Here is a 17,126-nt window from a genome sequence, read left to right on the forward strand (position 1 = left end):
TACTTTCCTTGGTGACAATCTGAATTGCCTCTAACACACAGAATCCCAAATGATTCGTTTCTAATGTTTGTTGGAATCAAGATAACAATGTCTACTGGTTAATTCCCGATGTTGTCACACCTTCTGCAGAACAGGAATAATTTACATATATGTGTATATATATATATATATATATATATATATATATATATATATATATATATATATATATATATATATATATATATATATATATAAAGACTCACCCACATCTCACACCTGTGAATGGAGGAAATAGCCAATCAGCTCTCACCTAATCAAGTCAACTCAGGTGGCTAGGTTTACATATATAATTGACCCCTCCCACACTCCTCTAGCCAAAGAAGCTGCATAAAGCAACCAAAGAAGGCCTACACAAGGTAAGCACTATGCTGTTTCAAACCCTTCCCAGAGTTCAACAACTATAAAGATATTCACACATAGTACGCACATGAGAATCCCAATGCTACACACCCCCTCAGCTACTGGACCTGTTTCATCGCTTATTAGCGAACCATCAGCAATGGCACAGACAGTAATGTATACCAATGAAGCTCCCAAGAATGTACCATGTGGAAATGTCAAAAGCAGTCAATATATAAATAAAGAAAGACCCACCCATATCTCTCACCAGTGAATGGAGGGAATAGCCAATCAGCTCTGACCTAATCAACTGGAACTCTGGGAAGGGTTCGAAACTGCATAGCGCTTACCTTGTGTAGGTCTTCTTGAGTTGCTTTATGCAGCTTCTTCGGCTGGAGGAGTGTCGGACGAGTCTATATCTATATATATATTATATCTATATATATATATATATATATATATATATATATATATATATTATTACGGTTGTGGAAATTCGCAAACCACCATTCAGGTCCCGTAGGTGAGACATCTCTTAAGTACATGTGTAGTTAGCCCCAAACCCGTTGTTTAGAGGGAAATTAATGTGATTCATTCGGGCTGCGATGCTTTGAGATAGCCGTTTTTCTGTTCTATCTTTATTTTGAACCAACCACGCTCCAACCCTCAGACAACAACAACAACAACAACAACAACAACAACAACAACAACGCCAACAGCCACAACCTTTACCTTCACAACTCGCTCCCGCAAACATCGCATCACCGCCATTCCAAACGGCACCATGACCATCGGCCACTGCCAGAAACCCTCCACCACCTTCACCTCCCTCCTTCTACGGCCATTCCCGCACCACCTGTGAGCACCGAGCGTCGGGCTGTCCTGGGCTCGTACAAGATACGCGCTGAGCCGCGAGTGCAAATAGCGGCCTTTCCGAGGAGAATTCGGATCAGGAATGCTACACGCCCACTTCTGATCCATCCAATTAGGAAGCGCGGGGCGGCTTGGCCCCGCCTCCAGGCGCGTCTGTCTGGAATCGAGATATGCAAATTCTAGGATCAGGGGAGATTCACGCCCCTTTTCCTCCGTCCAATCGGCGAGCGTGGCTCCGCCCTCGAGGAGATCCTGATCCAGAAATTTGCATATTGTTTTCTCCTGCCGGCCTATAAAATGGCGTGCGCGAGGCGAATGAGAAGAGTTGTTGCGCAGAGAGTTAGTTTTTGGTTGGAGTTGTTGCGAGGCAGTCAAGTCGGGTTGGAGAGCGGAGTGGAGTCGGGGGGCGAAGGCGTCAAGGTGGTTTTCTGCATTCGGCTGAGGAGAATTGGGGGAAGAGTCCAAGGAGCTCGGGTCCGAGGCAGGGAAGACGGCGGTCGGCGACGAGGTCGCGATGGGATCGCTCGTCGCCGGACCCAAGCCAGCCAACCATTCTCCTTCCCCCAGGGCATCAACAATCCCCTCCCCTTTCCCCTGTGCTGAGATAGTGCAAAAAGGGGGCCCCGTTCCCACCCCACTCCAAGCGGTGCCAACGAAACCCGCAAAGGAGCACGAAGTCGGGGCACCGCCGCGCAGCCACATTTGCGGCTCGTCACGAGGATGCGGGTAGGACCCCCCCCCCCGGTCTCGCGGACCTGACCGCTCCTTCAGGTCCTGCGCACACATTGGCCTATGGGCCCGTCTGCCCCCTTGCCTATGAGGGTGGCTTCTTTCCTTTGCTTTTGAGTAAATGTGTGTCGGCGCCGTCTGTGAAGTAAAACCGTATAAGTGCTGCCGTGTGTACGCGTAGTTGGTAGTATCTCTGCGTCATTGTTTCTTTTGTTGCATTTGATATATGTGCATTCTGTTTGGCTGTATATGTGTGCTCTCCGTGTGCCGCGGAATAAATGTGCATTATGTTGAACTGTTTTCCCGTTTCGCTTTGTCTTTTCTTTAATTGAATCTCCATCTTGCGTCACGTAAAGGGTTCGTTCATAGTGGGCTTAAAACGCCCGATAATTAATTAATCGGAACCGTCGAGGCCGACGATAACACCGCTTGGTTATCCCGATAGCACGGAACGGACCGCTTAAGCGGTTCGTGTCCGGAGTCGGCCTGCAGCGAGGTACGATCGCCCGGTCTACCATCCGTGTGGGTACTTAGGTAGGTCGAGTTTGGCGAACAACCCTATCCCACGCGGGTGGCCGATTGGCACGATTGTGGTGAGGCCGAAAGGCCCACCCGTGACTAGCTCCCGGCGTTAGTCTGAGAGGGTCACGACAGAATTGTCCGTCCGCTGGGCGACGTTCCGCGATTCGAGTCACGTGGCCGATCGCACGCCAGCGGGCGCGAATTCGCAAATATATATATATATATATATATATATATATATATATATATATATATATATATATTTTTTTTTTTTCACCGGTTGCACCTTATGCTAAGAGACTCTTCAGATCCAGTGGTGTGGAGCACTCAGAGTGGGGTATATATAGGAAGAAAGTGGGATGTCTCTTCGGTCATACAGGAGGCACTAAAATTTTGAGAAGTAATGGGAGCTTTACAACAGGATAGGTGTGGGATAGGATGGCAGAAGAACAGGTGGTGGTCAGTTGTAAGTGAGCGAGGAAGATGAAGCATGGTTAGAGAGGAGATCAGGTGGAAAGAGGATAGGATGAGAATGATACAGGCCATGCGGCAGTCCCAGCAAGGAGTTTGGACGAGATGGGATGCAGACATGGAGCGAAAACTCAACTGGCAGCAGTTGTGGAAAATGGAACCAATGAGAATAGGTTTCTTACTGCGATCCGTACACAACCTACTGCCTACTCCTGTCAGTCTTCAGAAACAGGGAATGGCAGAATCCAATATTTGTGCCCTTTGTGGAAAGCAAGGAACCCTTGCGCATGTTCTACTTGGCTATGAGAAGGTTCTGCAGATATATACATGGAGACATAACTCGGTGTTACATGTGCTAGCCACCCCAGTGGAGGACCTATGGGTGAAAGCGAATGAGGCAGTAAACAAGCCTAAGGAGCCTATTAGATTTGTTCCAGCAGGCAGTGGAGCTCAGAAACCCATAATTTGGTACAAAAGGCCATCAGTGCTTGTGCCAAAAGCAGAGTGGAAACTTAAAGTTGATCTGGATGAAAAAAATTGATTTTTCCAATAGAGGTTCTCCTGACCAACTTGCACCCCGATATGGTTGTGTGGTCTGTTCCCCAGAAGACAGTAATAGTCGTGGAGCTCATAGTCCAATGGGAAGACAACTTGGAATGGGCACATTCAAGGAAGAGGACAAAGTATACAGACCTAAAGGCACAGTGTGAGGAACGAGGATGGACATATCTCCCATTTTTAGTAGAAGTCAGGTGGAGGGGGTTTGTGGCCAGATCTACATTCAAATTTCTCAAGTCAATGGGATCCACACCTTTGATTGTGAGGATATCAACAAAGGAAATGCAACAAGCAGCTGAGAGTGCATCTGCCTGGCTCTGGCAAAAGAGAGACCAGCCACAGACCATGTCGAAGTAAGCCGACACGTGCCAGTGGTGCAATAAGCACTGCTGGAGCTCAGTCCTCTTGGAAAACGCCCCAATTGGATGAAGACTGTGGGTTTCAGATGATGAGGCAGGTGTCGAACAGTGTAGCATCTGCTGTACTGTATGTCTTGCATTATATATTATTATAACCACTCATTGACTGATATTAATGTTCGGTACCTTTCGGGTGATGTGGAAAGCTGAAATTTTGCTTTCTGAAAGACATCGAAGCTGACACACCAGGAAAATTCTCAGAACTCTTGGAATGCGTTTGTAAATGAAAATTATAAATCAATGACAATTAAGAAATGAAAAAAATTAAGAAATGAAAAAAAATGCAGGTGAGCGACCTGAGACTGGGGAAGCATGGTAATTTTGCATGTTGACCAACATCGAAGATGATACACTGGGAAGAACCACAGAACTGTCGGAAAGCGTCCATAAATGAAAGTGGAATTAAATAATGAAAGTAAATAAATGAAAATAAGTAAATAAATAAAATAAATGCAAATGAGTGACAGAGACAATGGGGAAGCACAGTTCATTATTGCTAACAATGTTTAAGCATACCCCACTAGAATATACACTACATGGCCAAAAGTATGTGGACACCCCTTCTAATTGATGGATTGGGCTATTTCAGCCATACCCATCGTTGACAGGTGTATAAAATGAAGCAAACAGCCATGCAATCTCCATCGATAAACATTGGCAGTACAATGGGCCATACTGAAGAGCTCAGTGACTTTCAAAATGGCACCGTCATAGGATGCCACCATTACAACAAGTGAATTAATCAATTTTCTGCCCTGCTTGGGCTGCTCCTGTTAACTGTAAGTGCTGTTATTGTGAAGTGGAAATGTCTCGAAGCAACACCAGCTCAGCCACAAAGTGGTGGGCCACACAAACTCACAGAACAGGACTGTCGAGTGCTGACGCACACAGCATAGAAAAATTGTCTTGTCGTCGATTGCAACAATCACGACCGAGTTCCAAACTAGCTCCGGAAGCAACGTCAACACAAGCACTATTTGGCGAAAGCTTCATGAAATGGGTTTCCATGGCCGAGCAGCCACACACAAGCGTAAGATCATCATATACAATGCCATGTGTCAGATGGAGTGGTGTAAAGGCCCGGTCACACCTTGACGTTTTAGCCAGCGATGGCAACGTGTTAAAATGTATGTAAAACGCTGGCTTACGTTGAACTTTTGATGTTTTTTTTTTAAGATTCGGACGTATTCATAGCGACTTGGTCTTATGTGTAACGCATTGGTAACTACACAGAACGTTTCGTTGTGTTATAGATAACTTATACCAACGAATGCTGAACCTGTTGGCGGCCTACACAACCGATACCCAACGATAGTCTAACTCAGGCATAGCGCGTTGCACGCATCGCCGACGATGTCGTGACGTAGCCTATTAAAAGGCTGACGCACAACGATTCAAATCATAACTGCCGTAGAAATGGAAGGGTCAAAATCGCGGTCACACCTTGGCGATCTTGCCAGCGTATACCGACGTAACAAAAAGTGTGTCTAAAACGTTGGGGCACGTCGAATACGGTATGGGTAAGTTTGGTATACGTGAGTAGAACGCTAAATACGCTATCATAAGTCGTAGTAAGTAGAGTACGTCAAGAAATTTTGAACATGTTCAAAATTTTACGACGTACTCGGCGTATGACACACGTTCCGCATGCGATGGGGATAAGTTTTACACACGATATGTGGACGCTTACACACGTCCACAAAGGCTACTTATAAGCTACTCATAAGTTGAAACACGTCGCGGTAATGTCTTTTTTACGCGAAACTTATTTCTAACTTATGTTTGACGTGCTTTGAACCAATTCTTTACGTAGTCCCAACACACATCGACGTATGTAGACGTATTCCAATGACGTCTTCCGGTCGACAAAAAAAAAAAAAAATGAATGTGTTTCTCGCTTACAACTGCCATATAAAGACGTGTTCCCAGCGGTTTTGGGAATTGGTATATAAAAATGGTGTTCATAAAAGGGGAACCCAACAGTGTTTTCGAGTTCCTTTTTGAGTTGATGTCCATGTCAGCAGTAACAGTATCAGTATCAGTATCAGTATTAGTATTAGTATTAGTAGTAGTTTGTTCATGTTGGCAGTAGTAGGTGGGTGTGAGGGGGAGGGTGTGGGTTATGAGGGATCGTCCTTGCGTCCGCGTGTCCACGGGTCGGTTCATAGGCTGCCACTCAACGATTTAAATGGCTGCATCTCCACTATTGAAAGTAGACGCTTGCGCTCAACAATTGGATTTTTTTTACACTCAACGACTTTGAAATGGTACCACTCAGCTAGTTTCATTGTTTACAATGAACGATTTTAATTTTTTTTTTTTTATTTTTTTTTTTTTTTTTTTTGTATACCTTGGTCGAGGCTCGTATGAGAGCTAACACACAACTCACAGCAAGGAGGCATGAGACAAGAGGGGTGGGAGTGGAAGGGACAAAACATTGGGGAACAGACACAGGTGAACTGTGGAGGGGTGAGGGATGCGGGTGGGACGGGGAACATGGCGAAGAGAAGATGGACATTACAGGGACTTTCAGGAAGGAAAGCAGGAGAATTTAAGGAAGTGGGCTTGGGTGGATTATCGGGGGTAGAAAAGATCGAGGATTTGGATGGGGGAAGATAAGAGGTGGTGGTGAACAGCTGTTTTGAAAGCCTGGAGGGAAGAATGGGAAAGAATAGAGTGAGGAAGTTTATTCCAAAGGCGGGAAAAAAGAGGAATGAAAGAGTGAAGATGAGCAGTGATTCGTGATTTTGGTAGTTTTACCAGAAGGGGTTGTTGGCGGACCTTGAGCGCCCTGTGGAAATGTGGTTGGGACAAATCGCAGAGAGAGCAGGGGGGGCAAGGCTGGAGAGGAGTCGGTAGAAGACAGAAAGACCACCGACCAACCTGCGGTGATTGAGTGAGAGGCCCAAAGACTCAGCTTCATTGCGGGAGATGCCAATGATCTTAAAAGCCCTGGTTTCGACAGCGTGAAGTCGAGAAAGGTGGGAGGCAGGAGCACCAGCCCAGAGGGGGAGAGCAGTACTCCATCAGGCTACGGACAAAAGCTTTGTAAGTAGTCAGGAGCTCAAGAGGGCCGAGGAAGGACTTTGCACGATGGAGGATTCCCAGTCGGCGACTGGCTTTGGAGGCAAGGTTGGAAATGTGACTTTCCCAGGAAAGGTCATGGCAGATAGTGAGACCCAGAAGCTTGAAAGAAAAGACTTCTTCCAGAGGATTGTTGAGAAAGTGGATGGGGGGGTTTTGTAAACGGTCCTTTCGAAGAGACATCGTGAGAGTGTGAGATTTGTGTGGATTGAAAGACATGTTCCACGTGTTGGACCAGTTTGTGATTTTATCCAGATCTGCAGTGAGCGAAGAAGCTGCTGCTTGCCGGTCTGAGGGATGACAGATGGTACGGCAGAGGGTGGAGTCGTCGGCAAAGAGAAATAGAGGATTTTCCAGAGAGTCCGAGAGATCATTGATGAAAACCAGAAAAAGAACAGGGCCCAGAACGCTACCTTGAGGAACTCCAGCCTGCACAGGAAGAGGGGATGAAAGAACTCCATTTAGGGCCACACGTTGACTGCGACAGGAGAGGAAGTCTGCGAGCCATGAGTGGAGATGGCCTTGAATACCATGGGAAGAGAGTTTGGTGAGTAGGGCAGGGTGCCAGACTGTGTCAAAAGCACGTGATATGTCCAGGGATACGGCTCGGATTTCCTGTCTGGCATTGAGGACCTCCATCCATTGATGGGAGAGCAGTAGCAGCATATCCAGGGTAGAGTGACCTGGTCTGAAACCAAATTGATGATTGGAAATCAAGCCATTGGAGAAGAGGAAGGATTTCATGTCTGAAGCAATGATGGATTCCATAACCTTGCTGATGATTGGGAGAAGGCTGATTGGTCTGTAGTTACAGGGATCTGTTTTTGCACCTTTTATGCAGGGCAGTGATGTTAGCAGATTTCCAAGCAGATGGCAGATGACCTTGGGAAAATGAGAGGGTGAATAGAACAGAGAGAGGGTGAGCAAGAGCAGAAGAGCAGGCTTTGAGGACACGTGGGCTGATGCCGTCTGGACCGGTTGCAGAATCTGACTCGAGGTTTGAAAGCAAGCTCTCCACCTTGTCAGGAGAAAAGGATACAGAGTCCAGGGACAGTTGGGTGCGACTGGGTAAAGTGGGTAGAGATAGTGATGGGTTTGGGACACAAGATTTAGCTGCAAACACCGAGTTTAGACATTCAGCTTTATCACGTGTGGAATCAGCAGTGCGGCCATTTGAGGTAAGGGAGGGGATGGAGGGGGAACATACACCAGAAACAGATTTGATTAAACGCCACCAGGATTTTGAGGAGGGAGAGAGGTTTGAGAGTTCAGACTTGAGATGACAAAGATGTTGTTTTCTGGCTCTCCTGAGGGTAGATACACACTTGTTCCGAGCTTTGTGGAAAGAACTGAGATTGCCCTCAGTTGGGTTTGCTTTCCATGAGGCAAAGGCAAGTTGTTTCAGGACAACTGCCTCACCACAAGCTTCAGTAAACCAAGGGCGGGAGGAAGGGTAAGACAACTGAACACGAGAGGGGATAAATCTGTGCATGAGGGAGAGCAAGTTTCTTTGAAAGAATTCCCAGGATGAGTTGATGATTTGCTGTCACTCGCCTTTGTTTGTTTTGTTTTGTTTTTTTGTTTTTTGTTTTTTTTTGACGCTGGGGTTTGGAAATTTGAAGCGTTTCTTCTGAACGTGTTAAAACGCTCAAACTCGACTATTTTAAATAGACGCTGCCGATGGACAATTGGAATCATAGCCAAGCTAGACATCGAAGTGTGAACATCCTCGTCATGCCGAAGAAAAGTTTGAAGAATGCTGCAAATAAGTGTCCTGGCCGTGGCCGTGGACGCTGACGCAAGGACGATCCATTATACCGACGTCTTTCAGCCTATGAGTAACTTAAAAGTAACGTCTGTCGATGTGTGTCAATGATCGCGTAACGTGCCAACAACACGTTAATCATAGGTTAGAAATAAGTTTCGGGTACGCTAAACATTACCTCGGCGTGTCTCAACTTACGATTAACTTACAAGTAGCATGTGTTGACGTCTGTCAACGATCGCAGACCGTGCCTACAACTTGTGGCCAGCGTAGCGGAACGTCTGAGTCATACGCCGGCATACGTCGTGAAATTTCAAGCATGAAAAAATTTGAGGACAACCGAAAAGTACAACGTTTAAAGCCAACGTACAACGACTTATGGCAACGTACTACGACGTATGCCAGCGTGCTCTTAATGTTATCAAAACTTACCCATAACGTATTCAACGTTTGCCAGCGTTTTAGAAAAAAAATTCAAAAATCGGCATACGTTGGCTAAAACGTCAAGGTGTGACCGGGCCTTAAAGCTCATGACCATTGGACTCTGGGGCAGTGGAAACACGTTCTCTGGAGTGATCCAAGCTTCACCATCTGGCAGTCCGACAGGTGAATCTGTGTTTGGCGGATGCCAGGAGAACGCTACCTGCCTGAATGTATTGTGCCAACTGCAAAGTTTGCTGGAGGAGGAATAATGGTCTGGGGCTGTTTTTCATGATTCGGGCAAGGCCCCTCAGTTACATTGAAGGGAAATCTTAACACTCCTGCATACAATGACATTCTAGATGATTCTGTGCTTCCAACATTGTGGCAACAGTTTGGGGAAGGCCCTTTCCTGTTTTACCATGACAATGCCCCCGTTTCACAAAGCGAGGTCCATACAGAAATAATTTGTCGAGATCGGTGTGGAAGAACTTGACTGGCCTGCACAGAGCCCTGACCTAAACCCCAAACACCTTTGGGATCAATTGAAACGCTGATTGCGAGCCAGACATATTTGCCCAACACCAGTGCCCGACCTCACCAATGCTCTTGTGGCTGAATGGAAGCAAATGTCCGCAGCAATGCAATGTTCCAATATCTAGTGGAAAGCCTCCCAGAAGAGTGGAGGCTGTAATAGCAGCAAAGGGGGCGGGGGGGGGGGACCAACTCCATATTCATGCCCATGATTTTGGGATGACATTTTGGACGAGCAGGTGTCCACTTACTTTTGGCCGCGTAGTGTATGTGCATATGCATACGTGTATATGTGCATATACAGTATATATATATATATATATATATATATATATATATATATATATATATATATATATATATATATATATATATATATATATATATGGTTTTGGATAACTTACCCCAGGGGGAGAGTATATATAGACACGTCAGTGACTTGAGGATCAGTTATTTCATTAGTCTTTGTATGGATAGGCCTTGGTCCCTTGTCGAAGGGCTTTTTGAGGGGCATGCGTTGGCTCGGCTGTTTGTCCCGTGTAATGTGTTCCCCCCTCTCCTTCTGTCCTTTCAATCTTTATTCCTTCTCACCATCGTTCTGTTTCAATCCCTCCATTACTTTCGATCATCCCTCCAATTATACTCCATCGGCCCATTTCAACGGTCCATCAATAATCTCCCCTCCATCAAACATCCTTTCAACAATCCCTCCTTCACCCCATCGGTCTTACCTTCAATCCTGCGGCCGTTCGGTCATCCCTCGGTCGTGCGGGCCCCTTTCCGTGTTCCCTCCATCCGCGCATTGCTTGATAACCCACCGGATGCTCTCGTATGCTCGTGTCACGTTTCACATGCGTGTTCATGGCGCTTGTGCTCGGCAAGGCCTGCGAGGCGCGGTGCTTTTGCGGACGTGGTGCAGTGAAAAACAGTGTGACTGGCCGTGTTCCGCGTGAAGGAGGAGGCTGGGGGCTCTCGTTTCGGCTTTTGGCTCGTGAGGGGCGGGGTGGGGGCTTCGATGACCAATGAAGGGAAATGAGAGGGGGGAAAGACTTGTGGGGAGGGGGGAGGGGGAGAAAGCTGACGTGAAGAAGAAGCAGAAAGGAAGAACGAGCGGGACAAGATCGCATGAGCAGAAGACTGAGAAAGCTCGTGAGGGAAGGAACAAAAATGTGTGAGGGAAAAGAAAGAAAAGTTTCACGAGTCGTTGTTGTTGAGCTTCTGTGGAAAAAAAGAACGTACTCTTTCCACGGCCGTCATCCTGCCCTCTCGATCCTGTCAGCCACGAAGGACGAGGAGGAGGAACGGCGGCGCCGCATCGACGGGGGCCTGAGGAGGAAGAATCTGAGGCAGAGGAGGGTGAGTCGCACATCGAGCTCACATATCTGGGACGCCAGAGAGGACTCGCCTACTGGGTCCAGGCACCCAGTCTTTTTACTTTCTTGCTTTTAAATGATTGCTTGCTTGTGTGTTTATTGGGTTCGCTTGATATCCCTTATTGTCGGTGTGTGTGTGTGTGTGTGTGTGTGTGTGTGTGTGTGTGTGTGTGTGTGTGTGTGTGTGTGTGTGTGTGTGTGTGTGTGTGTGTATGTGTGCAACGCGAGGCTCCACAGCACAAACCAGCAAACCGATTTCGAAGAAACTTGGCGCTCAGGTGCCATATGGTCTGGGAATGTGCGCGTTTGAGTTCCGTTGCTAAGCAACCACCCGTTGCTATGCAGCGGCCGAAAAACCGCGTTCACTATTTTCAATACCTGTCCTACAGTTTTGAATGTGGAGAAACGAGACTTCGGAATTGAACACTTCGAGATATTTAGAAAATTTTACTCGAGCCGATTTTTGATTTAGCTTTTATTTTTCAAATGGTAGTCCTTCAAAAATCGGGTGTCTATTTACCGTCATTTTTTATGAGGGGCTTAGGAAAGTGGGCGGAGCTTAGGGAAAGTGGACATGGTTGATGAAAAGTGGGAGTGGCTTCCGGAAAGTGGGCGTGGCTTATAAAAAGTGGGTGTGGCTTATGAAAAATAACGTGTGGCTCAAGAGGTGGTCAAACAAGAACATTGAGAGACGTTTATCGGGTTTTCCGTGTGTGTGTGTGTGTGTGTGTGTGTGTGTGTGTGTGTGTGTGTGTGTGTGTGTGTGTGTGTGTGTGTGTGTGTGTGTGTGCAACGCGAGGCTCCACAGCACAAACCGATTTCGAAGAAACTTGGCGCTCAGGTGCCATATGGCCTGGGAATGTGCGCGTTTGAGTTCCGTTGCTAAGCAACCACCCGTTGCTATGCAGCGGCCGAAAAACCGCGTTCACTATTTTCAATGCTTGTCATTCAGTTTTGAATGTGGAGAAACGAGACTTCGGAATTAAACACTTCGAGATATTTAGAAAATTTTACTCGAGCCGATTTTTGATTTAGGTTTTATTTTTCAAATGGTAGTCCTTCAAAAATCGGGTGTCTATTTACCGTCATTTTTTATGAGTGCCAGCTGTCAAAATACGCAATAGGAAAAATCTTGCCAGGCAGAGGAGCAATTGTATGTGAACCAATACGTCTTGGCAATGAATCTTCGTCGGTGGATCGGTCAGAATGAAAAGCATCGTATCCAGCGCTTCGATCCTAGCAAATCCCTTGTCGCCTACCGGCTTGTCTATCTATATATAATTCCAGGTGTGTGTGTGTGTGTGTGTGTGTGTGTGTGTGTGTGTGTGTGTGTGTGTGTGTGTGTGTGTGTGTGTGTGTGTGTGTGTGTGTGTGTGTGTGTGTGTGTGTGTGTGTGTGTGTGTGTGTGTGTGTATGTGTGTCTGTGACCGCTGTTTCTCAACAACCACTGGTCCGATCTATTTGAAACTTGCCAGGTATATTGCTGGGACCTGAGGATGTGCCTTTTCAAGGTTTGATATTAATCGGACAAGTGCTTCCCAAGTTATGGCCATTTATTTACCAACCAATGAAAGGACACGTTGCTGCGTAGGCGTTGCCGATGGGGAAGAGATTCTCAGCCTCGTTCCCCATTACGGGTTGCAACGTACGGACTTCCGGATAGTGATGACTTTATGTATTCTAATAATTTCTCGATTTCTTATGCGCATTATGCGATAAACACAATGCCCCAATCCAGTCGTCGGTTTCGAGAGCGAAGGAACGGCCTGTGTGGTTGTTTGAAATGCTTATTTTTGTTGTTTTTTGGGGGGGGGGTTTTGTTTTTTGTTTTTTGCATGTTCAGCCACGCACGTACGGGCATGTACGAGTAATATATAATTGTTTGTTCCCATTTCCAATCTGTCTCAGTTGTATTTTCCTTTATTGGTCCAATGCAGTGTACAAGTAAGGTGAGATGGGATGTTCTACCCCAATAATTTACTTTGTCGGCCAGCACACATTCATTGTAACGCTCGGCAGTAATCCGAGTGTGCGCTCAGGGCACTGACCCCGATTAGCCGGCCGTCCACAGGTAAGGTATCACATGAGGTAGTGTAACCCTGCCCGGATTTCCCGTGCCAATCGGCATTCGTGGTTGCTTAGCAACCTGCCGGTGTGCGGAGTTATCTGTGCCCGGCAGCCTCAGGACCGGGCGTTCGGGAGGGACCCAAATTCTTCCCCTTGTGGCGAACCTCGAACCCCGGATCCGCAGCAATATGTTACATATACACACGTGTTACATATATCACAAGTACATGAAATGCAATTTATTTTTGTTTGGAAAGCGCTTCGAGTCAATCAAACCTTCTCACATTAATAGTCTGTTGTCTGAAGGTTGTTTTGTTTGCCAGGTTACCAGTGCCTGACGGTTCTTACAAGCAAACTCAGCAAAGGTGAATATTAATAGCAACTAGTGAAGGAAAAAAAAATGTGTAGCACGTGCAGATGCAGTGAGCATGGAGAAAGGGAAACAAGCAGAAGCATAATGTTGGTCAATCAACCTTGTGAAGCTTAAAAGGAGAGCTTGATAGACTGCTTTTGGATGTATGGCCTTGAGAACATTGCTGAGCAGGTATTTCTTAAAATGAACTCAATATACCTATTTGTCCTTCAAAGCTTCAATGCAAGAGAGGAGAAATACATTAAGCCATTGTGAAGATATGAAAAATTGTAATCTTTGAAACATGCCTGAACACAAGGCCAAAGTGAGACATTTAAAAAGTGTGAATGCCAAGTCACGTGGGGTGTTTTAGAGAAAACGTTTCTGACAAGTGAAGATAAAAGTCTCGTGTAATTTCATCTTTATTCGAGAAAGGAATTGCAGCAGTAATGACAATTTGTGGCTGCAACCAATGAAAGCACACATTCGAATTTGGCCAAATTACCATGCTGACAACGCCATCACATTGTAGGCTGATGAACTGTGGTCACATGAAAGGAAAAGCTGAAATGGACTGTCATCATGTACTTTACATGTATTTACCGAATGGACTTTACAATGAATCAGTGAAGACTGTGTGCAAAGGACCGCTTGGCCGAAAGTTGAAACCGCCGTGTATGTGCAAATTCATCAAGCATCACCCACAAGGTTCTGGATATTTAAATACCCACAAGGATATTTAAACCTTTTTTTCTCTCTCTTTTGCATTCATGGTCGAGGCTCATGGAATCAGCATCTGTGTTCTTACCACGTGACAAATTACCTTTCTTTCCTGATGTACAAATGTACTGTCCATATTACTTCTTCCTGGCTGGCAGGATAGCCGAGAGATACCGCACTCATCTTTGAGCTGTCGAGCCGGGGTTTAACTCTCGACCGAACTATAAACTACCACCCTGGTCTTTTGCATCAGGGCGAGAATCAATGTGTACACCGTCGATTGGAAGGATCATGAAGTTTGAGGACCCATCTGCCAGCACTGGTCAATGATGGACCTTAAGGATGCTGCGGTGTCTTTCGTGAAGTCGGTGATTTAATTCGTGGCATCCTGAAAAAATTAAGAATTCCTGGCCAAATCACTTTCAGTCGAATGTCAGGCCACGCCAGCCGGTAAGTGAAAGGCTTGTGCCAAAAATGTTCCTCTAATCAAAATGATGGTGGGAAAAATTGGAGCCATTAAGGAAGTAGTAGTAGTAGTAGTAGCAGCAGTAGCAGCAGTAGTAGTAGTAGTAGTAGTAGTAGTAGTAGTAGTAGTAGGATTAGTAGTATCATATTTCCCATTTTTAGGTCATCTCTTCGAGCATGACCTAATAATATGGGTGTCGATGTCCTTCGATCCGTCCGTCCATCCGTTCACAATGAAGTTGAAGCGGGAGATCTGGTCATTAGTGATCCTGATAGAGGTCAATGAGACGTACACGATGGTATGACTTTCAACGTCACCGAAGGTCAAGGTCAAGGTCAAGGTCACGAGGCCTTTGAAGTTGCGAAAATGATGATTTTCAAATTCTATCTCCTCCGCCATTTCTCAAGCGATCTTGAATTTGATGGTAGCATATGAATGTATGGGACAATATCTAAATTTGGTTGGGACGGATTCTCGAATTTCGCTTTCGTTTTCGCGTCACGTGACTTCAAAGTTTGCAAAAACTGCCCTACCTTCAGGAGGCTATATATTCTCTACTGGGCATGGTAAAAGTTAGTGAATGGTGTCATTGCATAGCAGCTGACCTTGTCTTTCACGTCCATTCGAAAGAATACCGATATCTTCGAATACGTACACGTCACGTGACTTTGAATTTTGTGAAAACTGCTTCATGTCGTTGCAAAACGACGATTTTCAAAATCTATCTCCTCCTACATTTCTTAAGTTATCTTGAATTTGATTGTGGCATATGAATCTATGGGACAATATCTAGATTTGGTCGGGCCGGATTTTCGATATTCGCTTTCGTTTTCGCGTCATGTGACTTCAAAGTTGGCCAAAAATCCCTCCTGACCCGAGAACACTACACCCTAGTAACAGGAACTCATGCTTGTAAACGTCGTTCTCGTGCTTGGTATTCGTTAACTCTCGGTTTGTGACTCCTATTATTTCTCGCAGAGATGACCGTCACTCCCGCACGGGTGTATTTTTATATTTATTACTTGAAGATTTTTCAATTATATTGGTTGGTCTTATGCGTTATTCTGTCTGTCTGTTTGTTTGTTACTTGGAATTTTTTTTTTTAAATAAGTATCACTTCACTTTGTTGATCACTTCCGTTTGTCTGTCCGCTCACCTTTAATTCCCTCGAGGTCACAATTTTAAACCAATCTTCACGAAACTTCACCAAACGGTGGAGTTGGTGGTCCGATAGAATCCTATTTATTTTGGGGTCAAAACATCATCATCGTCCATATTTCAAAAAATGGCAATTTTCATCTGATTGACTTGAAATTTGAAGAGCATTTGCATATCAGGTCACTGAATTCAAGCAAATATTATTTTTGAGGTCAACATATGCCAAGAGGTCAACATAGACCAAATTTTTAAAATCTTAAATTTCCATCTGATTAACTTGAAAGTTGAAGAGCATTTGCATATCAGGTCAATGAAATGAACCACTAATTATTGTTAAGGTCAAAAGGTCAACGTAGGTCTGGTTTCTAAAATTGATATGGCCAAAACCTACAGACATATATATATATATATATATATATATATATATATATATATATATATATATATATATATATATATATATATATATATATATATATATATATCATGATAACTCAAAAAGTTGAGTTGTGGACGAGTAATGACAAAAACTAGGTGAATGAGTTGGTTCGGTGACAAGAACAATCGGATTCGATCTTGTTTCAGATCCAGCTCATCAGTGGAATACAAAACATAAAGTGTTCAGCCGGGCAGAAGTATGTGCACTACTAAGTGAGGTTCTCCTTTGTTCTGTTTTGCCAAGTCTCGCTCTATGAGTGATTTTTTTTCATTTGTATGTCAATCATCTACAGAGCCTGGTGTTGGCTTAGTGGTTAAGGTGGTGGCTTGGAGTCCTGAGTTCAAGCCCTTGTTGGCCCCTGAATTAATACACCAGGGAGTTAACTCAGCCTGTCATCCTTCCGAGGCTAGCAAAATGAGTACCCGTGTGTACTGCTAGAGGGGCACTGCATCAGCAACAGTCACACTTCCAAGAAATGATAGCTACCCTGGCAGCTAAGCTGCTATACACAAAAAGAAGAAGAATCACCTACAGGTCACAATTTTGGGGGGGATTTTTGCCCCAATATTAGCAGTCATTGGCACTTCAGAAGTTTTTCATGGACTTTTGGCTCTGTTGTGGTTGTTTGACAAAACACACATGTCAAACACGACACTGCTCAAACTAGTATGCTTAATAGATTTTGAAGCATGACCAGAAGAAGCATTGGGTTGTCCTCTTTGTCAGTAAATTTGTGTCTTGTAAAGAAATAGCAAGTTTGCTTCTTCTTTCATCTATATCCAGGTGACATATCAG

General features: G+C 45.1%; 2 long non-coding RNA genes across 3 annotated transcripts in view; one reads left to right on the top strand and one right to left on the bottom strand.

Annotated features, from left to right (window-relative positions):
- The window catches only part of LOC147021248 (uncharacterized), a 228,381-nt gene extending 217,673 nt beyond the window's left edge, over window positions 1-10,708 (bottom strand). For both annotated transcript variants that reach the window (XR_015060730.1, XR_015060729.1), the window contains exon 1: window positions 10,488-10,708. This is a non-coding gene — a long non-coding RNA (uncharacterized LOC147021248). The remainder of the gene's footprint in view (window positions 1-10,487) is intronic.
- Window positions 10,709-10,986: 278 nt separating this feature from the next.
- The window catches only part of LOC147021250 (uncharacterized), a 42,978-nt gene continuing 36,838 nt past the window's right edge, over window positions 10,987-17,126 (top strand). The window contains exon 1 of the long non-coding RNA XR_015060728.1: window positions 10,987-11,112. This is a non-coding gene — a long non-coding RNA (uncharacterized LOC147021250). The remainder of the gene's footprint in view (window positions 11,113-17,126) is intronic.

The sequence above is a fragment of the Eptatretus burgeri genome, chromosome 8 (genome assembly GCF_056783735.1).
Source record: "Eptatretus burgeri isolate ZD-2024b chromosome 8, Ebu_testis_v1, whole genome shotgun sequence".
Lineage (NCBI taxonomy): Eukaryota > Metazoa > Chordata > Myxini > Myxiniformes > Myxinidae > Eptatretus > Eptatretus burgeri.